Raw genomic sequence first — 6,369 nt, 5'->3', positions numbered from 1 at the left:
CAAACAAACATTAAAGAAAATAAATTAAATAATCACAGTTTAAAGACATAAGTGAGCAAAAACAAGCAAAGTGAAACTAAGAAACAAATTTTAGTACTTCTTTATTATTAAAGGAGAACAACAAAAAAATAAAATAAACAGTAACCTAATGTTCTCACAACAATAGAAAAATTAAAATTAATAACTAACTAATCCACGTACTCAAAATAAGCATAGATAAAACTTCCACACCCACGTTCTAATGTTCCCACCCACGACTCTTCCTCTCCACTTCCCTAACTTCCCCCACCAATCCCTCAACTCAATCAAGGCCCCTGGTATCTCTTATCGATCCCGTACATCCCTCCTCCTCCGCCATCTTCTCTTACCGATCCCTTCCCTTGAAATCCCCTTCCAAATTTCCCCCAATTCTCAAAACGATAGACTCACCCCATCACCCAGACCTAGATCTGCACCCCCTCGCCTCCTCAGATTCAAGATCGGGGGGCCAATTCGAGGCTCATTTCAACACTCGCTCCCAGATCTGGACCTATCGTCGGTCGAAATCAAGATCAGCGCTATTAATTCTTGAAATGTGTTTCATAAAATTCTAGATCTTAGAGAGAAGTCGAGATGTATTCGAGGTCGGCGAAATCGTCGTACAGAGATCGGACGCAGGAGTTTCTGACAGCGACGGAAAGATTGAAGAAGACGATCCCCTCTCATCAACCGAACGCGCAGTTTGGTAACTCCGCTGTGAACGCGGCCGAGGGGCCGAAGTCGTCGGCGGTCTCGGTTCATTCGGAATTCAACAAGAGAGCTTCCAAGATTGGGCTTGGGATCCATTGTGATATAACATATTAGGTATTACATTTAAGTAAATGACTTTCATCATTAATTGTGCGAACTTCATAATTTTCAGTTGGAGGCAGACTGGGGCGAAATTAAGTGCTGCTTCTTGAGATTTATGTGAAGGAAGTATGCCCATAAGATTGAAAGTATATAATACTGCTTCTTGAGATTTATGTGAAGGAAGTATGCCCATAAGATTGAAAGTATATAATACTAATGCAAGTTTACAACTTTTTGTGGTTTAGGAAAGGAAGTATGCCCATAAGATTGAAAGTATATAATACTAATGCAAGTTTACAACTTTTTGTGGTTTAGGAGATTTTGTCAGATGACTTATAGTGAAATCCCTCCGTCTATATTGCTTTTTTGTTGGTTGGTTTTTTGACAGTTTTTCGTTGCTGGATGCTATGAAAATTATTAGTAAGGAGTATGGAGTTGAGAAGGGATCATAAAGATAGTAAAGATTTCATATTATAAAACCCGTAAGGCTAGCAAAGCATTCATTCTTGAGAACAGATCATACAGAACAAAAGATACAGCTTCCATAGCCTTCATGCTCTATTGTGTAAGATCATACCCCCTGAAATTGGTATATGGAAATGGCAGCGCTCCAATCTGAGTGAGTAGAGATATATTTGGTATTATGACTGTTCCTCGAAGGTTTTGATTGTTAGTGCATCAATTGTTGTCCTAATGTAAGAGAAGTGGTGTATTGTGTTTGCATGCTATGAGTATTTGGCTTCTTATACTAAATTTCTATGGAAAGCCTAGATATTTATGATTGTGTTTGCATGCTATGAGTATTTGGCTTCTTATACTAAATTTCTATGGAAAGCCTAGATATTTATGCCGTTGGTTTGTATGTTGGGTTTGAGCAACAACCTTTTTTTGAGGCCTTCAACCATTCTTAAGGAACTAAAACACTGTTTTTCGTTATTTACCCATAAATCAAGGAAGAAAAGTACCTTAAGTTAGCTTATCCTTTGTTAGTTTCAATTATCTTCGGTTTCGATCTTTCAGACTATGTTTTTTATTCTTCAGTTACAGCTTATTGTTGTACTTCACAAGTGCAGTACAGTGATCTGGTTGAAGTTGATCGTGCATCAATTCTCGAAAAGTTTCGTCAATCGACTTCAGAGTGGAGTCAGAACATCAATGTTCTTCCTGGGGATTGCACTGAATCTGGAAATGGAGACCACAAGTGTACTATGATTGTTGTAACAGATGCCTGTTTGCTTTCTGTTGTTCCTAGAGAAGCACCTGTTTCTGCTCACATTCTAATAAACTATGAGCTTCCAACAAAGAAGGTATTGTTGTATATCTGCTCACATTCTAATAAACTATGAGCTTCCAACAAAGAAGGTATTGTTGTATAATCCTAACTCATAATCTTTATCTTGCTTTTAGCTATATATCAGTATTTCTCATAACATTAAGCAAATGTGGGAAAATGATGCTAATGGGATGCAACTGAAATTTCCACTAGGCCTTAATCACACTTGATTCTGTTTATATTTCCTTTTTAGTCTTTTTGTTGATTGTTTTTTTCCTAGGGTTAGGCAAGAAATTAGGCATTGTTAAGTTCACGGATCGATATGGTTAAGTAATATATATAAATAATATCTTAGGCAAGAAATTAGGCATTGTTAAGTTCACGGATCGATATGGTTAAGTAATATATATAAATAATATCCGGCAGAAATGGCAAAGGATGAAGGTATAAACTTTTTCTAATAGATAATATCCTATAAGCTCTAACCTTTGGTATGGATAAAATGCTCATGTCTTCTACGATTTTATGGTGATTTCAAAAGGGACCTTGAAGACCCAAAAACAAAAACTGCATGTTTGAAGAATTAGATTTGTTTCTGTAATTGGAGAAGCAAAGTGCAATATTCGATAGTATACTAATCATTAGAATACTATTTAGGGAAATATAATGTAACATAAAGCAACCATTTTCAGTTCTCAATAAAAGATATCAAAATTTAGCTATGTTATAAACTCACTTTCTCTTACATTGATGATATCAAAGAATCGATGTTATTTGATATATTGTATTGGCGAGGCTATAGCTTGCCAATGTAAGCAATATCAAGAGTTACCATTGACAATGTATTATGAGCACTGACTATGTATTTAGTTTCTGGTTTGGTTATTATTAGGTGGATATAATTTCACTTGGGCTTTTCTTAATATTCTTTCTATTAGTAGTGATTTATCTATTGTTGTGAGATCTAATTAGTTTTTATTCGACATAAACATCAAATTTTCAGTTTTCATATATTATCCTAATTAAATTTATTAATTGTCTCAGGTTGAAAATCATCTTTCAATTCAGACCTTTCACCATTTCTTCACAGATTGGCGTACTCTACAACCTGAGAATAATTAAGTGTACTTTTATTGGATTATTTATTCTTTTGAAATATTTAGTAGTAGTTTTTTCGGTACTTTCATCTTGATTATTTGAAGAATTAGGATTTTTTGGACATCAGTAATTTTTATGTCCATTTTGTTTGTCCTTCACTTTTTCTAATGAATAAGTAGTCTTTAATTTTTGATGGGTCGTGTTTCTGTTGGGTTAGGGACCAGAGAAGTTAAACGTCAAAAATGATGACATCAGAGAATTTTTGACAACATCAAAGATTTTGGAGAAGTGATTGTTTTTGATTATGTTAATTGGAAAGTGTAATTTGTTATTTTGCTATTTCTCCATTTGTAGGTATCTTATGAATGAAAATTAATATTTAGGTTTTAACAAAAGGTTGATATATGCAAAAGTGGAAAACTGTGATACATTAAATGTATAAATATTTAATATAGCCATGTTTGGCAAACCAACTATCATCTGCAAGTATTGTCACACTACATCGTGGTATGAAGAAAGAGCAGAGAAATCTTGGAATCCAAAGAAACCTTCTTTTTCTATATGTTGTAACAAATGAGTAGTGAAGTTTCCTCTTTTTAAAGAGCCTCCAAGCTTTCTGAAAGACTTTTTAGTTTTTGGATAGATTTGTATCAGTTAATTTACTTTTGGTGGATTTTTGTATTTGGCTATGGCGACTTTAGGTATATGGTAATCTTTATTCTGATATGGATGACATGAGTTTGTCGTGTGTAGCCAGAGAAGAAATGTTGCAACAAGGCAATGAATATGAATGAATCACTGCAAGCCATAATGAGAATGGGGATGCTGTATATGTTGGCTTTATAATAGGATCGGCCTATGTATCAAACCTGAAAGCAGAGTTAGGAAAACAACCTGTAATCAAAAAAACTTCCTTGACCGGTTGTGGAGAAACCGAACACCACCTAGCTTGGACCTTTCTGCAGGAATTTTCGAGTCCCTGTTTTTGATGTTGAACCCGAACAGAGAAGGGAACACAAAAGAGAACCTGTAAACAGAGAGAAGAGAGAATGAACAGAGGAGAGGCAGGAACTTTTCTTGTTGTTTTCTTTTTATTCACGTTCTAACAAAACTCATCAATTGTTTACATATATATAGGATTAAGATTACAACTCTAATCTTATCCAATAACTAGAAAACTCCTTATTAACTAGTATTCTATTCTAACTAGAATTCTATCTACTAACTAAGATTCAAACTACCAATCCGGACTGATTAACAACTCACATTCTCCCCCTTAATCTGGACGAGATTCCAAGTCCCTTACTCCTAGCAGTTCTCGCATCTCGATGAACTTCACCCTTGCTAGTGCCTTCGTGAGAATATCCGCTCGCTGCTCGCTCGTGCTCACGAACTCCACTTTAATCTGTCCTCGCTCAACACACTCACGAATGAAGTGAAAACGTGTGTCGATATGCTTGCTTCTTCCATGGAAAACTGGATTCTTCATCAAGGCAATCGCGGACTTGTTGTCGACGAAGAGTGTGACCGGCTTGGGCTCACTCCCAATCACCTCGCTGATTAAACTCCTCAACCACAAGCCTTGGCATGCTGCTGCAGTTGCCGCCATAAATTCTGCCTCGCAGGATGATAATGCCACCGTCTTCTGCTTCTGTGATGTCCAAGTGACCAAACTGTCACCTAGATAAAATGCCATGCCGCCTGTGCTGCGCCTATCATCAACATCTCCCGCAAGGTCACTGTCAGTGAATCCCACCAACTCTTCATTGCCTCGACCTCGTTTGTACACCAATCCGTAGGACATAGTACCCTTCACGTACCTCAAAATATGCTTGACAACCTGTCTATGCAAAACTGTAGGGTGCTCCATGTACCTACTCACAATCCCCACGGCATATGTGATATCGGGTCGGGTGTGAGTTAGATACCTTAAGCATCCGATAATGCGTCTATACTCCGTCACGTCCACCGGTGTTCCTTCAGAATCCTTTCCAAGCTTTAGCTTTGCTTCCATAGGATATTGTGTCGAGTTGCAATCCATCATGCCGAACTGACCCAAAACCTTCTTCGCATAGGCCGCCTGCCTTAGTGCAATACAATCATCTCGCTGATCCACCTCGATGCCAAGATAATAAGAAAGTAATCCAAGGTCACTCATCTCGAACTCCTTCATCATTTGTTGCTTGAAAAATTTTATCTCATCCGCCCTCGAGCCCGTAACGATCAAATCATCTACGTACACGCCAACAATGAGTGTATCTCCTCTGTTACTCCTTGTGTATACCGCCTGCTCCTGAGTGCATCTTGCAAATCCGATGCCCTTCATGCACTTGTCGAGGCGCGTGTTCCATGCCCGAGGTGCTTGGCGTAGACCGTAGAGTGCCTTTGAAAGCTTGTAGACCTTGTGCTCTTGATTCTTCACAACGAACCCTTCAGGTTGAACCACATACACTTCTTCCTGGAGATCACCATTTAGGAATGCCGACTTCACATCCAAATGGTGCACCTCCCACCCGTTCTGTGCTGATATAGCGAGGATTATTCTGATGGTATCAAGCCTCGCCACGGGTGCAAACACCTCATCGAAGTCCACGCCTTGCTGCTGGACGTACCCTTTTGCTACAAGTCTTGCTTTGTGCTTAAGAATGTTGCCTTCATTGTCTTTCTTCAGTTTGTATACCTATTTGAGACCAATGGGTTTGGAACCTCGCGGTAGCTCCGTGAGTATCCAAGTCTTGTTCTTCTCGATGGCCTCCATCTCTTTCTCCATGGCAGTCTGCCATTCTTGATCTGTTGCGGCCTCAAGATAGTTCGCTGGTTCTTCATTGATGAGAAACAACTCCTCTGCCGGGAGATCAATCACCTCCGTCTCCGCATAGATGTCCGCAAGAGATCGATAGCGTACCGGAGTCATCACTGCAGTAGTTCCTGGACTCGGAGCAGCAGCAGTGCCCTGCGAGGATCCTCGGTCAGCAGCAGCGCTCTGCTGCAAACTGGTTCGGCCAGCAGCAATGCCAGCAGCAGCAGCAGCTCCTGCAGGAGCTGTTCGGTGTCCCGGCTGTCCAGGCTCGTCTCCGATCAGCGCCGCTGCGACATGTGCTCCTGCAGGGGCTGTTCGGCCAGCAGGTTGTCCAGATTGCTGCAGCAGTTCGGTCTGACTGCTGTCC

General features: G+C 39.5%; 1 long non-coding RNA gene across 1 annotated transcript; it reads left to right on the top strand.

Moving 5' to 3' along the window:
• LOC109844944 lies at positions 242–3,395 on the top strand. Its single transcript, XR_002248174.1, has 3 exons — positions 242–843; positions 1,873–2,138; positions 3,149–3,395. It is a non-coding gene; the product is annotated as an uncharacterized LOC109844944 (long non-coding RNA).

Source organism: Asparagus officinalis, chromosome 6 (genome assembly GCF_001876935.1).
Source record: "Asparagus officinalis chromosome 6, Aspof.V1, whole genome shotgun sequence".
Classification (NCBI taxonomy): domain Eukaryota; kingdom Viridiplantae; phylum Streptophyta; class Magnoliopsida; order Asparagales; family Asparagaceae; genus Asparagus; species Asparagus officinalis.
The sequence above is the reverse complement of the archived record's forward strand: the minus strand, read 5'-3'. Positions and strand labels throughout refer to the sequence as shown.